A 20910-nucleotide genomic window follows, 5' to 3' on the forward strand; every position below is an offset into this window, starting at 1 on the left:
AGATTTGATTGGTTGCCTCCCAGAACTACTGTGATTCATGCTAAACCTATGTTTATATGCCTGATACAGGGGGGTAAAAAATTGTAGTAAGCATTGATTCCCACATCTCACATTTTGTTTCTGAAGATCTGGGATGAGTCTTGGCAACACATATGCTTGATAACTTGCCCAGATGATTCTGATTGCATTTAGTCTTAGAAACATGGGCTTCATTGTTTTGAAAAATGAGTATCAAGTGATTACTTATAAATTACTGACTTCTGATATTAACTGAGAATTGCCTTCCTTTTACTGATTCCTTCATGTTATTTTCATTTAAATCACTTTAGTCAGTTGCAAATTATTAATACTTTTGCATTAAAATTCTCATTGTTTTATCATATTAATAATAATTATTTCTATATTACTTTTTCCTGATTGAATGGTTCACCATAATTTTCTATACATTTACTTTCCTTCTTTAAAAATTTATTTTGATGCATGTTTCCATTAGCTAGATATATCTTCAAGTAAATTTTTTTCAGGATGACTACTTAGGTGGTATAATTTTCATGTCCTTGCATGTCAGAGAATCTCTTTCTCTTGCACTTGTAACAAATAAGGATTTCTTAGGCCCTAGACTTCTTTTATTTTAAAGCTGCTGATGTTGCTGTATTGATTTCTAACCCTCAGTGATCACGATAAAAAAAAATCTAACACCAACCTCATTATATCCTTTGAAAGCAACCCATCTTATCTGCTGGATATATAAGGTATCTATTTTCATTAAATTTGCCCAGTACTCCCTTACAACTTTTGATCTGATGTTTCAAGTCTTTTTCCAGATCAGAAAACCTTTTAAAATGTTTATTTGATAATCATCTGTCCACAAGCTTTTTTCTGTTTTCTTTTACTCTAATTTCAAATAGCAGTATAGTGATTCTTTTTCTTTTATGTATCCATTCAGTATAGTTGTTCTTCTACTCCTTAACCAATATTTCAGATCTTAGTATCCACATGGATACTTTTCCTGAAAAATCCATTCAAATGATATTATCACTATTTTTAATTTTATCATAATTACTTTTACATGAATATACTCTTTTCTGATCTTCAGTTCAGTTCAGTTCAGTCACTCAGTTGTGTCCGACTCTTTGCAACCCCATGAATCGCAGCACGCCAGGCCTCCCTGTCCATCACCAATTCCCGGAGTTCACTCAGACTAACGTCCATCGAGTCAGTGATGCCATTCAGCCATGTCATCCTCTGTTGTCCCCTTCTCCTGCCCCCAATCCCTCCCAGAATCAGAGTCTTTTCCAATGAGTCAACTCTTCTCATCAGGTGGACAAAGTACTGGAGTTTCAGCTTTAGCATCATTCCTTCCAAAGAAATCCCAGGGTTGATCTCCTTCAGAATGGACTGGTTGGATCTCCTTGCAGTCCAAGGGACTCTCAAGAGTCTTCTCCAACAACACACTTCAAAAGCATCAATTCTTTGGCGCTCAGCCTTCTTCACAGTCCAACTCTCACATCCATACATGACTACTGGAAAAACCAGAGCCTTAACTAGACGGATCTTAGTCAGAAAAGTAATGTCTCTGCTTTTGAATATACTATCTAGGTTGCTCATAACTTTTCTTCCAAGGAGTAAGTGTCTTTCAATTTCATGGCTGCAGTCACCATCTGCAGTGATTTTGAAGCCCAAAAATATAAAGTCTGACACTTTTTCCACTGTTTCCCCATCTATTTCCCATGCAGTGATGGGACCGGATGCCATGATCTTCGTTTTCTGAATGTTGAGCTTTAAGCCAACTTTTTCACTCTCCTCTTTTACTTTCATCGAGAGGCTTTTGAGTTCCTCCTCACTTTCTGCCATAAGTGTGGTGTCATCTGCATATCTGAGGTTATTGATATTTCTCCCGGAAATCTTCATTCCAGCTTATGTTTCTTCCAGTCCAGGGTTTCTCATGATGTACTCTGCATATAAGTTAAATAAGCAGAGTGACAATATACAGCCTTTCTGATCTTAGACTTCCTCTTTTTAAACTCTAATATTCTAGATTTTATTATAATTAAAAATTGATATTTTATTTGGTTTCTCCTATTCTGTTCTGTGAATCCACTCCATAGCTCTTGTTTCAATAGATTTACATCCAGTTTTTGTGCTATTCAACCTTTCTAAGGTATATTATGTGTATATATACATAGTATTTAAATTTAATTTCTATCCCTTGTTTGTTTTTGAATCATGAATTTAACAAATGCACTGCCACTTTTATAATTTACAAATTTGGCCCCAGTAAAAGTGAAAAGCATGCATATATTGGCTATTGTCCACAACAAATCCAAGGGGTGAAACTACTACTCCCTTTTCATAAAGAGAGTGTTTAAACTATTCTTTTATGTGCTTATATTGATCATTTTGAGAAAATTTCCAATAAATATACAACAACATCTAGTAAGAATACTTGGGAAACTTCTTTGAATTTGTAATAGTAAAAGACCAAGGCACGATTGGGCAAAATGTGATAGACTGATATAAACATCCAACTACTACATTATTTGTTATGTTCAGTTAAGTGAGTGAGTGAAGTCGCTCAGTTGTGTCTGACTATTTGCGACCCCATGGACTGTAGCCTACTTCTGTCCATGGGATTTTCCAGGCAATAGTACTGGAGTGGATTGCCATTTCTTTCTCCAGCGGATCTTCCCAACCCAGGAATCAAACCCAGGTCTCCCACATTGTAGACAGACGCTTTACCGTCTGAGCCACCAGGGAAGTCCTTATGTTCAGTTACCCAGCACCTAATTAAAATGCTTTTTTTAAAAATCAATATATTGTAAGTTGAGCTCTCCTAAATATTTTCACACTTTTTATAAAGGGTGTTTCTTGCATATAATTTGTTTGCATTTGTAATTGAATGATTATTACTCAAGTAATATTTTCCTCTAAACAGTTATTACTATTAAATTCTTTTTTAAACCAAAAGTCACATTTAGAAGAATCAAGTATATTCCTTATTGGAAGTCTCCAAGTGTGCTCAGTAGATCAATCATGTTTGACTCTTTGTGACCCAATGGACTGGAGCCCACCAGGCTTCTCTGTCCATGAGATTTTCCAGGCAAAATACTGTGTGGGTTGCCATTTCCTACTCCAGGGAACTTTCCCAACCCAGGGAAACACACAAACCTGTGTCTCTTGTGTCCCCTGCATTTGCAGGTGTATTCTTTGTCACTGTGCCACCTGGGAAGCCCCATGGAAGTCCCCAGGAGGGGTCAATGCTGCTGCTGCTAAGTCACTTCAGTCGTGTCCAACTCTGTGGGACCCCATAGATGGCAGCCCACCAGGCTCCCCTGTCCCTGGGATTCTCCAGGCAAGAATATAGGGAGTAGTATATGACCTGCTACCTATTACCAAGTTTTCTAACATTAATTATGCATGCCAAAACCCAGTGTGTATATTAGTCAGGGTTCTCAGAGAAACACAACCAATAGAACATGTATAAAAATTGGCTCACATGAATTTATAGTCTGACAGATCCCAAATCTACAACGTTGGCTGGCAATCTGGATATCCAGGAGAACCAGTGATGCAGATAAAGTTTGAAGACAATCTGCTGGAGAATTGCCTCTTGCTCCAGGAGCCCATTCTTTTTTCTATTTAGGCTTTCCTTCAGCTGATTGGATGAGGCCCACTTCTAATCATGGAGGGCAATCTGCTTTACTCAACTTTCATTCATTTAAATGTTAATGGCACCCAAAAACATACTGCAAGGTGGCACATAAAATGAACCATCACACAGTCATAAAGGAAAAATCACTAGATGGAGTTCAAAAATCTTAGTTAATTTGTTTAAGCAATTTGGGTTATAATTCTCTGTAAGAACAATTTTAAGAACCATTTAACATACATCAAATGGTTATGAGGATGAAAGAACATGACACATTTTGAAGCACAGAATGCAAGCCAGAACTGAGTAAAGAACCATAGTTGGGATTTTTTTCCTGTGATCCCAAAAGAAGGGAAAGATACAAGATGATCTCTGGAGGATATAGGAGAAGAATCAAGAAGGGAAACAATATTTACTGATTCTCTATAGGTTTCCAGTTTACTCTCTCATTTAATTGATTATACATTACCAAGACTGGCAGTTTCTACATTAAGCAGTTAATATATTGGCTAAGATCAGTGGTGCTTATGCAGACAGTCCTGGGCTGGTGTTCAAATCCCAGCACTTAGTGTACCTGGGCTTGTGCAGCACCCCCACCATTCTGAACCTCAGTTTCCTCATCTGTAATAGTTTTGGGGGCTTGTCCTTCATAGAGTATCATAAAGATTTAAGAGATAATGCATGGAAGCACTTGGAAAAACACCTAGTATATAGGGAGAGTTGAACAAGTGAAAACTTTTATTATTATTATAAATATTAGTAGTTAAGCCTTTCTTGTTATACAGCTTAAGAAATAACACAATTGTTACTGAAAATATATTGAGGATACGTATCTGGTAAAATACTAGATAAATATGGAAAAAATGTAAGACAATTACTCTGATATATTTGCCCTATGAAAACTTACTTTCCTAAGGAGTTATTTCATGTCTTTTATAAAATATTGTAAAACACATACCAGATGACCACTGCTATTATATTTCTGTACTTCATAGAAAATTTCACTTAAATATCTACATCTTGATGATTAACCTCTTGACTTTAAAGGAAGTTTTTCATCAACTTTGTTTCTGAGATTTACTAGTGAATAAAGAAATAGAAACTAAATTCCAAAATATGACATTTTCAAGGATAAGATTTCGAAAAGTCATGGAATCAAGCTAACATTTTACATTGTTTCATTTCCCATCAACAATGAAATTTTGCATATGACTGCTCTTAAATTGTCAAGTAATGTGAATTGAAACTGAATGTTAATATATATGTATTTGTAGGAGGGCAAGATTCATTCTACATTAGGTTAGTAAGTTATTGTGATTCAAATCTGATCACACAAAATTACCAAAGTAACAAATCAGAGACAGGAATTTCAGCAAGCAAAATTGAGTCTAAGTCCATAATTAAAAGGGGGAAATGATTAGCAAATACATTATAAGTAATATTCATAAAATTTTGGCTATGCAGAGAACAAACATAGTGGTAATAGACCTCTTATCGCCAGAAAACACATTTGTTAGGCTTAGGAACAAGATATAAATTATGTATACCATTGCAACAATGAAAAAATACAATTGCTGCTTGAAAAATTCATTAAATTGTAAATAAATTGTAGTTAACCCATCAGTTGATTATATATTTTAGAAATGTTTTGGGGGAGATTTGACTGCCTTTGTGGTGGATAGAATTAAGTTGTGCAGTGGTTTGATATCTTACCCAGTGTGGAGGTGGAAATCATACAGAGAGAGAAATGGTGAAACAGAGAGAGAGGGCAGAAATACTTAAAAACAGAACCCCAATCCAGAACTACTTAAAAGCAGAACCCAGAGCTACACAGAAAATAATCAAGTAGAAAATGCCTAGTAGAAATTAGAGTAATGATTTCCAAGCATTTTAATCTAATAAATCAAGCCACAAACTGCAAATAATCTGATTTATGGGTTTTAGAGAATAAATCTTTTAAAAATTGTCATTTGAATATTTGATTTTAGGAGACTTGAAAATGCATCAAAAATAAAAAAAGAGGTGGCAATTATCTGAACTCTTGGGTGTTGATTTCAATTCATGGCAGGCTTCTAACTGTGTGGAGTAATTGAAAAGAACTGTATGTTTTTTTCTTCTCTTTTTCAATCACCTGGTTGCCTATTTTTTTCCAGTAGTTAAAATCAGTATGTTACACTGATTATCTCTTCATGCTCTGAAAAAAATAACCTTATTGAACTCCATTAATATCCTTCCATCTCTAACATGGGAGGAGATTCAACAGTTTCAATGTGCCAGACCCCTTTGTGATACAAGCACTATAGAGGAAGTAGATATCTGTATCAGAGTCTAGAGGTTACAAGGACAAAGACAAATTAAAAATAAGAGACTTAACTCCCCTCTTGAAAATGACAAACTTTTTCTTTCTTTTTCATAAATGTATTTACCTTAGAAGTACTTGTGTGTACTTTTTTCTCTCTTTGAAATGTACATAAATCCCTCTGAAGACTTAAGAGGCCTTTGTCAGATTTGACCTAGGTCTTCCTGGAGGCCCTGGGACTTATCTCTTTGAATGTAACAATTAGAGGGGCATCTCTACATCCCACTTTCTATGTGAGTATAGAAGCCGAACTTCTGTGTGTCACTTGCTCCAGGTTGCAAAACTACTTTCTGCCATAAGATATGAGAGCTTGTTTCTTCTCCAGATAAAGGCAACTAGCCATCACAGATGATCATCCCACTTACCAGGTAGATTTAAGATGAATTATGTGTTACAAATGGTATTGTGAAGTCCTCTCACCTGAGGGCCAGTTATTATTTATCTTGAACCATGTATACAATGAACTATATCTGCTTGTCTATATAAAAGGATGAGATTTCTATCTTTGTCTGTGGTGTGCATCACATTCTGGTTTCATTGTTATTCACTAATAAAATTGAGTGGAGAGGTCTTTTGAGTCAGGATAAGATTTTGTTTCTAATTATATATCCCCAAGATCATTTCATGATTTTGAATAGGAGATGAGGCAAGATATCCAGCTGGCCTACATAAATATTTTTGAGAAAAATAAACAACTTTCTATCAACATATATTACAAACATTTTTGCTGGCACAATTATATAATTAATCCAGGACACGAAATTATTCATTTTCTCCAACAAGATAGACTATCAACCATTCATTTTGAAATTTCATTGAAATATTTTCCTTAGGTTCCTTGCTTTAATTTAGAATAATCTTTCTAATTAATGCTCAATGAAACTCAAATGTCTCCTGTTTCCTTTTCATTAAAAAATATTCTATTTCTATAAAATATAAACATAAGTTGTTGGTCAGCTTTGTAATGGAATCCATAATGGCAACAAGAAATATGCCCATAACTATACAGCAAAAATTTTTGTTAAAATGGAATCAGGTTTTGATCCTAGGGAAGAAACACCGTCAAACCAAGGAAGAAATTTTAAAAAAACAAAAAAAAAATTCCTAGAAGGGAGCAGAAACAGGCACAGGGAGAGAAAACTCAAAGAGAAGCAATAGTTATCTTCCTTATAGTACTGAATTTTGAATCATAAAAGATAATTAATATTACCTCATTATTATTACCTCATTATTCCCCATTGGATACAGTCTAGAATTAGGACCACTGATCAAGACTTGACTATAGAGATTAATGAACTAGAGTAAAGGGACATCAGGAAAGAGTAAAAAGGAATTACAGTATATAGATGTTCCATTAGGAAACAATGTATTTGGGATACTATTTCTGTTAGAAAACACCTACTCCATTTCTATAAACCAATGTCATTTAGAAGCTGACATTCAGATTTTCTTGATAAAGGTAAATTGTGTATAATTTTGACAGCTGTAACATTAATTTTTCAATGAATGTTTTTCAGCTATTGAACAGCTTTCAGTGGAAGTGAAGCTTGGTTCTTATATATGTCCCCATATTTTTATAGATATTGTACCTTTTAGTTTGTATTTTCGGTGGTTTGTAGCAATTTATTTTGCAATCTTTGAAGACCTAAAGGATTTTGTCCTTTCAACATTTTTCCTCTTCCTATCTTGTCACATCAAACATGTTAGAAATTTTCAGTAAAAGATGAGTATTTCACTTTTCACTTTCATGCATTGGAGAAGGAAATGGCAACCCGCTCCAGTGCTCTTGCCTGGAGAATCCCAGGGACGGGGGAGCCCGGTGGGCTGCCATCTATGGGGTCGCACAAAGTCAGACACAACTGAAGCGACTTAGCAGCAACAGCAGCAGCAGCATTTCATTTTAAGTGTTCTGTTTCACTGAAAAGAAATAATGAATTCTTTAGAGCAAAGTATCAACTGGCACAGTATTTTGGGTGTCCTGAAAAATATATCGAGACAAGGATTTAATCATGAGGAAAAGACACAATAATCTATATTAAGAAATTGTGGTTCTTCTCCTGATATATCAAATTGGGGGCAAACAGTTTAATTTTATGTTTTTCTCTCTTTGATGAGAATATGTATATCGATTCTTGCCTGGTCTAATCACAAGTTTGTGGTGAAATGCATATGAGATTTTAGTAAATGTATTTTTAAAAATTTTAAAAACTAACACAAAGTTATTGCAATTGTTAAAAAAAAAAACCACTCAATCTAAAAGTGAATAATCCAAGAAAAACTGAAGAAAAGAGCAGCTCTCAGCAAAATTTGTAGTTAGAATTATCCTGCTGCTGACTCTAAGGGACCCATAGTCATGACTTCCAAGGACTCAGTGCTAAAGCTGTGGTCTAAGTGGACTAAATTTGCCACCTTTCTTTGCCTCTTCCCTGCTTATCTGTCTTTGCCTTGAAGTATTTCTTACCTCTGGAGAAAGACTCTATCCGCAATAGCAAACTCCTCCTTTTGCACTCATGGAAGATATCAATAACTGACCCTCAAACTCGTTCCCCCTGAGCTCAGTGTCAGAATTCTTCATAACATAACACAGTATTCATCCACGACCAACAACCACAGATTTATACACATGAGTAAGAGTATTCATTACTTTTGAACTAGTACTTCAGTTATTTCTATTCTCCTCGTCATTAAGTATGCATTTTAAGAGCGGTGGTTTGGAAGCAGTGCCTTTGCTGCAGAGATCATTTTCTTAATAAGAATTGAAAATTGAACTGGTTACAATAGATTGTGTGGCTAGTTGCTCAGTTGGTAAAGAATCCGCTTGCAATGCAGGAGACCCAGGTTTGATCCCTGGGTTGGGAAGATTCCCTGGAGAAGGAAATGGCAACCCACCCCAGTACTGTAGCCTGGAGAAGTCCATGAACAGAGGAGCCTGGCAGGCTACAGTCCATGTGATCGCAGAGTCGGACATGACAGTGTGACCAACTTTCACTTTCACTTTTCAGTGTGAAGAACGGGGAGCAAAGTAAGGCTAGGAACGGGTAGCATCTGTACATAACAGTCTCTTGCTCTGGTCATCTGTAGGGGGATCTTTCAGGTGTAAGTTCCAGTCAATCTTTATCCCAGTCCACATTATTATCCCACTGCCTCCCAAACCACCTTCATCTGCTTTAAAAGTACCAGTGACCCAGGCTGACATTTTGGAAAAGATCCACTTTACATAAGAAAGGATTTTTTTTTTTTTTAAACAAGAATTCCCTAGACCAGGAGCAATAAGATATGATTTCTACTTTCAGCTTTATTATAAGTGAGAATCAACTTTATTATCTGACTTTATTATAACTGAAAATTTTAACCTCTCTAATTCTCATTTGGATAATAAGCTCTCCCTTTTCTAAAACTTAGAATTGTAGCTAATTAACAAGGTACTATATATTAAGGTCTTTTGACTTTTATGTATGAAGGAGTATTATGACTGGACTCATTAAAATTCCAATTTCAAACATTGTAAATTAACATATGCAATTTCAAAAGATATGTTAAAATGTTCAAGTGGAAAAATACATGAGAAAAATGTTAACTATAATGTACTTTTGATGCTTTTATCTTATTGTTTTCAGCTCAGAAAACTTTTCTTTTTTGATTCATGATGTTCCTTTAGATCGTCTCATCCTTCTGGTTTCTCAGGATTCCACCCTTTCCAAGGTTATACTAAGAAACTTGATTTTATTTTACTTATTCTCATTTGCAAGAAAATTATATACAGCAGCTTCCTTTTTAGTTTAATAATTAAGCCTCATTATTTTCTTACATTAGAGATCACAATTAGTGATCTTTCATAGTTCTCTTGATGCACATGAAAGAACTTTATTTAACAAGAACATTTTCTTCAATTAAATATGACTGAAAAGGAAATTTCAAAAACTGGTGATCCAAGGCATGGTATCACTTTCAGTTCATTGTAGACACATCTAGTAAAAATTATCTGGAAATGTTTTCTAAAATGCTCCTTAAATATAAGAGAAGTACTTTATATAACATAACTATTTTCCTTCTTTTACAAATTAGGACTTCTTACTGTTCTAAGCAGAAAATACCAAATGCTATAGCCTAAATTTCTTAACTTTTTAGTACTTCAGGTCTCCAAAATATTACATAGATATCTAGTGTGACACCTCACTGAAACCTAATTCCAAAGATAGAGAAATTTTGCCATCCTTATTTAATAGGATAGGTAGTAAATGGTTGGATATGGGCCAGTAGAATATGTCTAGAACACTCTTATTCAGGTATCAGCATGGCTTAACCCCTCACCCATCTCAAGTTTAACACAGCTGTCACTCAATAAGATCACTCAGATCAATTTATTAAAAATTGTAACAGACCATATGCATGCACCCATTTTTGGCCTTCTTATTCAGCTCTATTTTTTCCTTTCTTTCATGGCACCTAGCAATGGGCAACAACATTATTTTACTTTTTTTATAGGCGTTTATTGTGTTTTGCTTGTTGTTTCGATAATGAAGTGCAATGAATGCAAAAGTCCTGTATTGTTCACTGATAAACCTTCAGACCCAGAACAGTGTGGGCACACAGTAAGTGCTCAATAAACATTACTGAATTATTAAACAAATATCAGTAAATATAACTATCAATAGATTATGTATTCAGTTCAGTTCAGTCGCTCAGTCATGTCCAACTCTTTCAAACCCCATGGACTCCAGACAGCCAGGCTTCCCTGTCCATCACAAACTCCCAGAGCTTGCTCAAACTCACATCCATCAAGTCGGTGATGCCATCCAACCATCTCATCCTCTGTCATCCCCTTCTCCTCCTACCTTCAATCTTTCCCAGCATCAGGGTCCTTTCAAATGACTCAGTTCTTCACATCAGGTGGCCAAAATATTGGAGCTTCAGCTTCAGCATCAGTCCTTCCAATGATTATTCAGCACTGATTTGCTTTACGATTGATTGGTTGGATCTCCAAGGAACTCTCTAGAGTCTTTTCCAACACCAGAGTCCAAAAGCATCGATTCTTCGGCACTCAGCTTTGTTTATGGTCCAACTCTCACATCCATACATGACTACTGGAAAAACCATAGCTATGACTAGATGGGACTTTGTTGACAAAGTAATGTCTCTGCTTTGGCACCCCACTCCAGTACTCCTGTGTGGAAAATCCTGTGGATGGAGGAGCCTGGTAGGCTGTAGTCCATGGGGTCGCTAAGGGTTGGACACGACTGAGCGACTTCATTTTCACTTTTCACTTTCCTGCATTGGAGAAGGAAATGGCAACCCACTCCTGTGTTCTTGCCTGGAGAATCCCAGGGATGGGGGAACCTGGTGGGCTACCATCTATGGGGTCACACAGAGTCAGACACTACTGAAGCAACTTAGCAGCATAGCTTTTCTTCCAAGGAGCAAGTGTCTTTTAATTTCGTGGCTGCAGTCACCATCTTCAGTGATTTTGGAGTCCAAGAAAATAAATTCTCTGATAGTTTCCATTGTTTCCCCATCTGTTTGCCATGAAGTGGTGGGACCAGATGCCATGCTTTTAGTTTTTTGAATGTTGAGCTTTTTTTAAGTCAGCTTTTTAACCTTCCTCTTTCACTTTCATTAAGAGGTTCTTTTGTTCTTCTTCACTTTCTGCCATAAGGGTGGTGTCATCTGCATAGCTGAGGTTGTTGATATTTCTCCCAGCAATCTTGATTTCAGCTTGTGCTTCATCCAGCCCAGGGTTTTTTCATGGTGTACTCTGCATATAAGTTAAATAAGCAGGGTGACAATATACAGCCTTGACGTACTCCTTTCCCACTTTGGAGCCAGTCTGTCATTTCATGTCCCGTTCTAACTGTTGCTTCTTAAACTGCATACAGATTTCTCAGGAGGCAGGTAAGGTGATCTGGTATTTTCATCTCTCTAAGAATTTTCTACAGTTTGTTGTGATTCACACAGTCAAAGGCTTTGGTGTAGTCAATGAAGCAGAAGTAGATGTTTTTATGGAACTCTCTTGATTTTTCTATGATCCAGCAGATGTTGGCAACTTGATCTCTGGTTCCTCTGCATTTTCTAAAACGAGCTTGAACATCTGGAAGTTCTTGATTCACATACTGTTGAAGCCTAGCTTAGAGAATTGAGCATTACTTTGCTAGCATGTGAGATGAGTGCACTTGTGCAGTAGTTTGAACATTTTGGGCATTGCCTCTCTTTGGGATTAGAATGAAAACTGACCTTTTCCAGTCCTGTGGCCACTGCTGAGTTTTCCAAATTTGCTGGCATATTGAGTGCAGCACTTTATCAGCATCATCTTTCAGGATTTGCAATAGCTCAACTGGAATTCCATCACCTCCACTAGCTTTGTTCATAGTGATGCTTTCTAAGGCCCACTTGACTTCGCATTCCTGGAAGTCTGGCTCTAGGTAAGTGATCACACCATTGTGGTTATATGGGTCACTAAGATCTTCTTTGTACAGTTCTGTGTATTCTTGCCACCTCTTCTTAATATCTTCTGCTTTTGTTAGGTCCATACATTTTGTCCTTTATTGTGCCCAACTTTGCATGAAATATTCTCTTGGTATCTCTAATTTTTTTGAAGAGATCTCATCTTTCCCATTTTATTGTTTTCCTGTATTTCTTTGCATTGATCACTGAGAAAGGCTTTCTTATCTCTCCTTGCTATACTTTGGAACACTGCATTTAGACAGGTATATCTTTTCCTTTTCTCCTTTGCCTTTATCTTCTCTGCTTTTCTCAGCTATTTTTAAGGCATCTTCACACAACCATTTTCCTTTTTTGTTTGTTTTTCTTGGGGATGTTCTTGATCACTGTCTCCTGCACAATGTCACGAACCTCTGTCTGTAGTTCTCAAGGCACTCTATCAGATCTAATCCCACATACCTATTTGTCACTTTCAGTGTATAATCATAAGGGATTTGATTTAGCTCACACCTGAATGGTCTAGTGATTTTCCCTACTTTCTTCAGTTTAAGTCTGAATTTGGCAATAAGGTGTTTATGATCTGAGCCACAGTTAGCTCCCGGCCTTGTTTTTGCTGACTCTATAGAGCTTCTCCACATTTGGCTGCAAAGAATATAATGAGTCTGATTTCGGTGTTGACCATCTGGTGATATCCATGTGTAGAGTCTTCTCTTATGTCGTCAGAAGAGGGTTTTTGCTATGACCAGTGTGTTCTCTTGGGTAAACTCTATTAGCCTTTGCCCTGCTTCATTTTGTACTCCAAGGCCAAACTTGCCTGCTACTTCAGGTATCTCTTGACTTTCTACTTTTGCATTCCAGTCCCCTATAATGAAAAGGACACCTTTTTTGTTGTTAGTTCTAGAAGTAGGTCATCATAGAAATATTCAACCTCAGCTTCTTCGACATTAGTGGTTGGGGTATAGACTTGGATTACTGTGATATTGAATGGTTTGCCTTAGAAATATATACCATGGAATAATTTAGCTCATGTTCTTGGAATATATTTGGAAACAGTATACCATGGAATAACTTAGCCAATGTTCATCAAGAATATGTTTTGTTTGTTTTGCTCTTTAACAATTATTTCAAGCTTTTTTGAAGAAACTGCTCCATATAGGTTTGACAAAGGCAATGTACAAGATGGCTTGGGATATCTTTTATCTGAAAGCAAGAAACTAATAAAAGACAAGTTGAGTCAAAGCCCAGAGACACACGTCAACAAAAAGACATGTGTTTATAATCATAAGACTATAGAATGTTTCTCCTTAGCATCCTTTCCACACACCAGTAGAGCTCCAGTATGATAGCAGTGGGAGCTTGTCCGATGGCTCAGCAGGTAAAGAATCAGCCAGAAATCAGGAGACACAGGAGACCATGGATTCATTTCCTGGGTCAGGAAGGTACCCTGGAGGGGGAAATGGCAACCTACTCTTGTATTGTTGCCCTGGAAGTCCAGTGGACAGAGGAGTATGGCAGGCTACAGTCCAAAGGGTCTCAGAGAATCAGACATGACTGAGCAACTAAGCACACACCCACATAATAGTAGTGAATTATAGCTACGAGAGCTGCAAGACACAAACATTCTCTCAGGAAGAGTATGTATGGAAGGTCAACACTAAGAGGAGCAACGTAAACCATGACACTAGAGGATCTGAAGCCTCTGACACCTGTAGTGACAGAATACATTAAACATAGCCTACTTCTAAGCTAGGCTAACAGAAATCCTCACAATAAAGGCCAAACTATCTCAGCTTCCTATTACCTGATATAACATGTTCGATTTTCAACAAAAATTATAGGGCACAACAGAAGGTTAGTAAACATATAGTTTGTATAGACAAAGTGAGCTTTAGAACCAGGCCCAGATATGACACAGATATTGGAATTATGACACAGGGAATTTAATATGACTATGACTGATATGTTCTGGGTTAATGGAAAAAGTAGACAACATGCAAGAACAGGAAAGTAATCTAAGTATCAAGATACCAAATATAAAAGAGTCATGAGGAAATGCTAGAAACTATACAAAAAAAGTGACAAAAATGAAGAATATTTTGGTAGACTCATCAATATACTCAACATGTCCAAGGAAAGATTCAGTGATCTTAAAGATATGTCCATAGAAACTTTCAAACAGAAAAACAAAAGAAAAAAAAAAAACTGGTACATTAAGAAATGTGGAACATACTCATGGCTAGGATCTCAGAGGAGTATAAAAAAAGAAGGATATAAAAGAAATGTTTTAAGTGGTAGTGGTTAGGAAGTTGTTTCCTTTTTTTAAAATTAATGACAAACACCAAATCATGGACCAAGAAACTCAGAAAAACACCAAACAGGGTAAATACCAACAAAACATACCTAAGTATGTCACAGTCAATCTGCAGACAAACAAAAACAAAGAAAAAATATTGAAAAACCCAGGTAGAGGTGACATCTTATCTGTAGAGGAAATTACACAAACAAGAAGAAAGTTGAATAAAATACTCAATGTTGAAAGAAAACACACACATACATCAACAACAACCTAGAATTCTATACCAGCAAAATTATCCTCAAGAGTGAAGGTGAAATAAAAATTTGTTCTGAGAAAACCTGGGGGAATTTATTACCATCAGACTAGCCCTGCAAGAAATGTTAAAATATTAAACTTTTTGAAAACACAAATACATTAAACATGTAAAATCCATGAGTTCAACACACCGACCACCTCTAAATACCCACAACACATGGGACTTACCAAGATATGAACTCATTATTTTGAAAATTCAGTAATAAAGTAAATGAATCAATCATTCATACAGCCTTTCATGAACAAATTGTATTTCAAGATATGAAAACAGTTGGTGTGTGAAAATTCTTTCTTTAAAGAAGTATTCAGGTTAATAAATGCAAAGGGTTGATAGAACTGTAAAATTATCATCTCATACCACCTAATGAAATAATGGAGCTTGACAACAATGATACTAAAAACATCAAATGAAATTTGACAAAGAATTTTTTTAAAAAGAATCACTTTGGCATTCTCTCAACCCACTGATGAGCTTAAGCATCACTGAAAGTGAGACAACCATAAATCATGTAATTCTTGATATGATGTTCTCTGAAACACTCTTACCGTTTCCACAAATTAAATCTAAATCTAATTAAGCCTCAAGATCTTACTAGGAGAATGCAGAATGTATGGATTAAAGTAGGATAAGAAAAATGACATCACTGGAAGCAATAAACCAAATTTAGGACATGTTACAAAGAAAAAAACCTGATTTCTCCAACAAATCAATGACAAGGGAAAAAAACAGTAATTTAAAAAAGCAACATGTGGACCATATTTGGATCCTGATTCTAGCAAATGAGGTCTAAAGGACATCTTTAAGATAATTAGGTCCAAATGGATGGGTAGTGATAAAATTTTTTAAATTCCTTTTAACTTTGGATAATGCTGCAATGTGGGTCTTTTTTCAAAGGTTCTTATCCATTAGATACACATGCTGATGAACCTCTTGGAGGAAAGAATATTCAAGGTTTTCTTTAAAATGCTTTAGTTTTTTTTTTTTTTAAAGAGAAGAAAATGTTGGGGACTGGTCTATGAAACATGACTGTCAAAATGCTGATAATTGCTGAAGATGGATGATGGATAAAAATGAATATTTGCCTTACTATTTTCTTTATAGGTATATTGGAAAATGACATTTTTTAAAAAATTTTAGAAGATCCTTTACAGTAGAAGAAACTAAGAATAAGAGCTTATGTGTCAATATACAACTCATATTTGTGGGAAAGCCTTCAAATGAAATGAGCCAATTCTACACTTAATATTGTTTAATTGTTCAGTCATATCCAACTCTCCATGACTCCATGGACTGAAGCACACCAGACTTCCCTGTCCTTCACCATCTCCTGGAGTTTGCTCAAACTCATGTTCATTGAGTCAGGGATGCCATCCAACCATCTCGTCCTCTGTCATCCCCTTCTCCTTCTGCCTCAGTCTTTCCCAGAATCAGGGTCTTTTCTAATAAATCGATTCTTCACATCAGGTAGCCTTGATATAACACAATAAAACTGAATTAAGTTCACTTTTGATTGAGTAAAAAAATGTTAATGGAAACTGAAGGCTAACCTGAATGACTAAGCCTTGTTATCTATGAATACAGTTTAACTGAAATTTATATGTGAAACTCACCTAAAGAGTTTCATGCTCTATTAGTGCCTTACTTGAAGAAAAGTTCTTGCTTAATGATAGATCCCTGATTGATGAATGGAATACCTCCTCTGAGTGTCACTCAATGTGGTAAGATCTACCTGAAATGTAACTGAGGAAATTGTCTCAGGAGCCTCAACAACCCAGGGGAAGACAAGAGAAGGTGTGTGACAAGTGATTAAGAGATAATTGTAATCAGAATCTATAGATGAATGTTCTCTTTGATTTAAAATTTCATTGGCTTCTATAAACTCAGTCTTTTGAAGTATGTGTTAATTATCTCTTTGGAAATGCTGAGGCCTTGCCCTACCATATGTTTCCTAATAGCCTACCCTGGACATACCCATAAATAATAAAATATGCCCATAAATAATAAAATAGTGAGTTTTTCTCGAACAAAAAAAAAATAACATCACTTTCTCTGGCATTCACCAGGAAAAACGTATTTTAATGAATCAGAGTAAAAATAAAATTCTGAAGGTGACTAAGTATGTCTCTTATGGGAAGAAATATCCAGTTCCTGGGATTATGGGTCATCTGATGTGTTCAGAGACTGAAGCTGGAAATTCTTGTGCTAACTTCAACCACGAAGTCTTGAACATGCAGCCCAGAAGAAAGAGAAATGAGGAAAGTTAAAAACTAGTCCCGTAATGAAAACCCTATAACTCAAATTGTACACAGACAGGTGAAAATGAAGACTTATCTTTTTATATGTGAGTAAAGCAGACACTCTCGGAGATGGCAATGGCACCTCACTCCAGTACTCCTGCCTGGAAAATCCCATGGACGGAGGAGCCTAGAAGGCTGCAGTCCATTGAGTCGCTGAGGGTCAGACATGACTGAGCGACTTCACTTTCACTTTTCACTTTCATGCATTGGAGAAGGAAATGGCAACCCACTCCAGTGTTCTTGCCTGGAGAACCCCAGAGACGGGGAAGCCTGGTGGGCTGCCGTCTATGGGGTCGCACAGAGTCGGACATGACTGAAATGACTTAGCAGCAGCAGCAGCAGCAAGCAGACACTCTAATACAACTAGAATATAAAGAGAATATAAAGTAAAAAGCTAGATAGAGATATACATGTAGAAATAGACATAGATATAGAGAGATAGAGATACTGCTAATCCCTTATGTAAAAAAAATATGGCTTTCCAAAATAAGTGACATAATTACTATGCAATTTGACGTTTTATGTTGATTTTTTCTATTTTGTTAACTTTTAGATAAAACTTTGCCCAAAACAGACATTTCTCTTAGATTATTTTAACAGTGAAAAGTCTCAACATGTTTATTGGCTTAAGAATACGTAGAATAATCAATCTATTTCTCAGCACCTACTTATGCAGCTTAAAATGCTCACTCTGCAAAAGTATAAACTACTGTTCCAATAAAATTTAAGTAACATTTTAATTGAGTCTATAAAGGAAAAACAAAAACAAAAAAATTGTTAATGTTTTCCTCACACACTTACTCTGATCCTCTCTTATTAAGAACAGATAATCATAAAGTTTCATTATGATGAAATCTTATGATTCTTAAAAGTCAGGAGGAGAATGGAATCACAGATGAGAAAATTTCATTTCAGGGATTCAAAATAGAACTGAAAGGTTTTCTCCTTCCATCCATAATGTTTTTATTTCAGACTATAAACATTAGATGTTATTTATTTAATAATTCATATTCTGCTTCATCCCACAAACTGTTTGAGGCAGTACATTAGATATATCCTCTTTGAAAAAGTTCTGGGGGATAAAAGCTCCACTTTTGAAGAGCAAAGAGTTTAAAGATAGAGGAAACTTTCACAAGGTCAAAAGCAAAATCAGAAATGAGCCAAGTAATATTCAGTGATTTTCAGTGTTTTTATTTTTTGTTCTACCTCTGAATTTTTTTTATTGGAATGGCCAAAAAATGATTCATTGACTCTTTAACCCTCTTTGAAAATATTTGTGAGCTTGAATTTGAGTCCTAAGTGATTTCTTACAAAGGTTAAGTGTTTCATATTTTGAAATGCCTAAAGCAATATATATTAATTGAATAAGTTATAAATCATGTTCTTCAAATGTCATTTTTTAGGAAAAAAAAGCTAAATGATAGTTTGAGGATCTTATTAAATGAAAACTAAGATTACATTCTCAACTATAAAAAGAAAACAATTTACAGTATAAGTAAGTCCTCAAAAAGTACTTTAAATACTATGTTTCATCTAAATAGATCCACACTAAAACAAATCTTCATTTATGCCTCCTTTCTTTCATTATTTTCTTCCTTTCCTTCTGTCAGGCATTTAGCTTAATCAACACAGTTTTAAATATGTTGAACAGAAACAAACAGTAATGGAAACAGCAACACAGGAAAAATCTGGTCCTTTCCAAACTGTCTGCCCCCTGGATCCCTGTTTGCTGTTCCCACTAGTCATTCAAACCAAAGTCCCTTGCTACCAGTCACCTCAAATGCTCATGGAAGGACCAACCCTCAGTTCACATCTTCTGGTTTTCCGTTTCTTCTTTTTCGGCCCTCTTTGTGTCTCACTTAATTTTTAGTCCTTCAGCTTGGCATTTTAAATGGATTTATTACATTTTAATCAGCACATCATGTTTATCGTATCTTAAACCATTATGTCAGCAAATTCTGTATTTTGAAGTGTTTCTGGTTTCCTAGGCTAGCACTGTTTTCATAACCCCTTAATGACAACCGATGAAGAAAAGCTTTAGATGTATTTCTTCCCACACAACTGTTATTGACTATCAATCTACAACTACAGATCTATAGTCTCTATATTGTTAATATCGTTATATATCTATAAAAATAAGCATTGACTTGAAGGGCAGGATTTCATATAATCACTTCAAGGAGCGGTTGCCATTTATACTAGAGAATTAAAAAGGGAGAGAAGACATTAGATAATAGGTTAACCTCTCTTTTCTGTACTCTTCTTATGCCCAGGGAATTAAATACGGCAATTGCTAAGAGCAAGAAAGTCAGAGACAGAGGTATGACCTGGCTGTTTCTTGAGGTTCCGTGTGTAACAGTTTCCATGTCTGACTCTTTGAAACCCCATGGACTGTAGCCTACCAGGCTCCTCCATCCATGGGATTTTCCAGGCATGAGTACTGGAGTGGGTTGCCGTTCCCTTCTCCAGGGGATCTTCCCAACCTAGGGATCAAATCCAGGTCTCCCACACTACAGGCAGATACTTTACCATCTGAGCTACCAGGGAAGCCGCTCATGAGTAAAAAGGTAGAACCAATAAGTTTGGGAGTGCAAAGCTGTTGTTATAAATTTAATCATTTGAGTTCCTAAGTATCTTAATATTTAATATTTTCATATTATCATGTGCTATTTGGACTTCCCTGGTGGCTCAGACGGTAAAGCGTCTGTCTGCAATGCAGGAGACCTGGGTTCAATCCCTGGGTCGGGAAGATGCCCTGGAGAAGGGAATGGCAATCTACTCCAGTACTACTGCCTGGAAAATCCCATGGACAGAGGAGCCTGGTAGGCTACAGTCCATGGGGTCGCAAAGATTCGGACACGACTGAGCGACTTCACTTTCACTTTCACTTTCATGTGCTATTTAGTTAAACTTGTTTGGAACTGCCAGCTTCTTTTGGTTTTGCTGAAAGCCAGGAGGGGAAAAAGAAGAATCCTACAATGGTGAAGCAATTCTGGAAAACTCCAAAAAGGGGCTGATGCCCCTTGTTCAGTTGTCCTAATCCAGAGAGTCTCTTCAAGTAGTTATCTGTGAAATTCTGGATTTAATATCATTAAAGGAAGTGGCATTTCCTTAAACCCCTCCCTCATCACATTTCCCACATCAATTTTCCCAAAGTTTTTCCTCTTTCCTTAAGAATTTTAATCGCCTACCTAATAATAAACACCTCACTGAAAAGATTTGGGAATATTATTTGAGTACAATTATCTTTTTTTTTTTTTACCATGTAATTCTAATTTTTTTCTACATCATCATCATCACTGCCCTTTGTCCCAGATACTGAAGGGGAAGTTGCTATGCTCTCTACCACAACTGTTTTATTTATCATGTCATTATTAAGGTTAAAATGCAGTTTGTACCTCATTGTAACAAGTAGTCTGCGTGCATAAGTGTTGGGCAATGTAAGATACTAAGTGGCAAGGCTTTGTTTTCTTTAACCCATAGATAAGATAAGGTTTCACCACTCATAGATCAGGTATAAAAAGCTATATGTGACAGTCACATGAGGCTTAATAGACC

The sequence above is a fragment of the Budorcas taxicolor genome, chromosome 6 (assembly GCF_023091745.1).
Source record: "Budorcas taxicolor isolate Tak-1 chromosome 6, Takin1.1, whole genome shotgun sequence".
Classification (NCBI taxonomy): Eukaryota; Metazoa; Chordata; class Mammalia; order Artiodactyla; family Bovidae; genus Budorcas; species Budorcas taxicolor.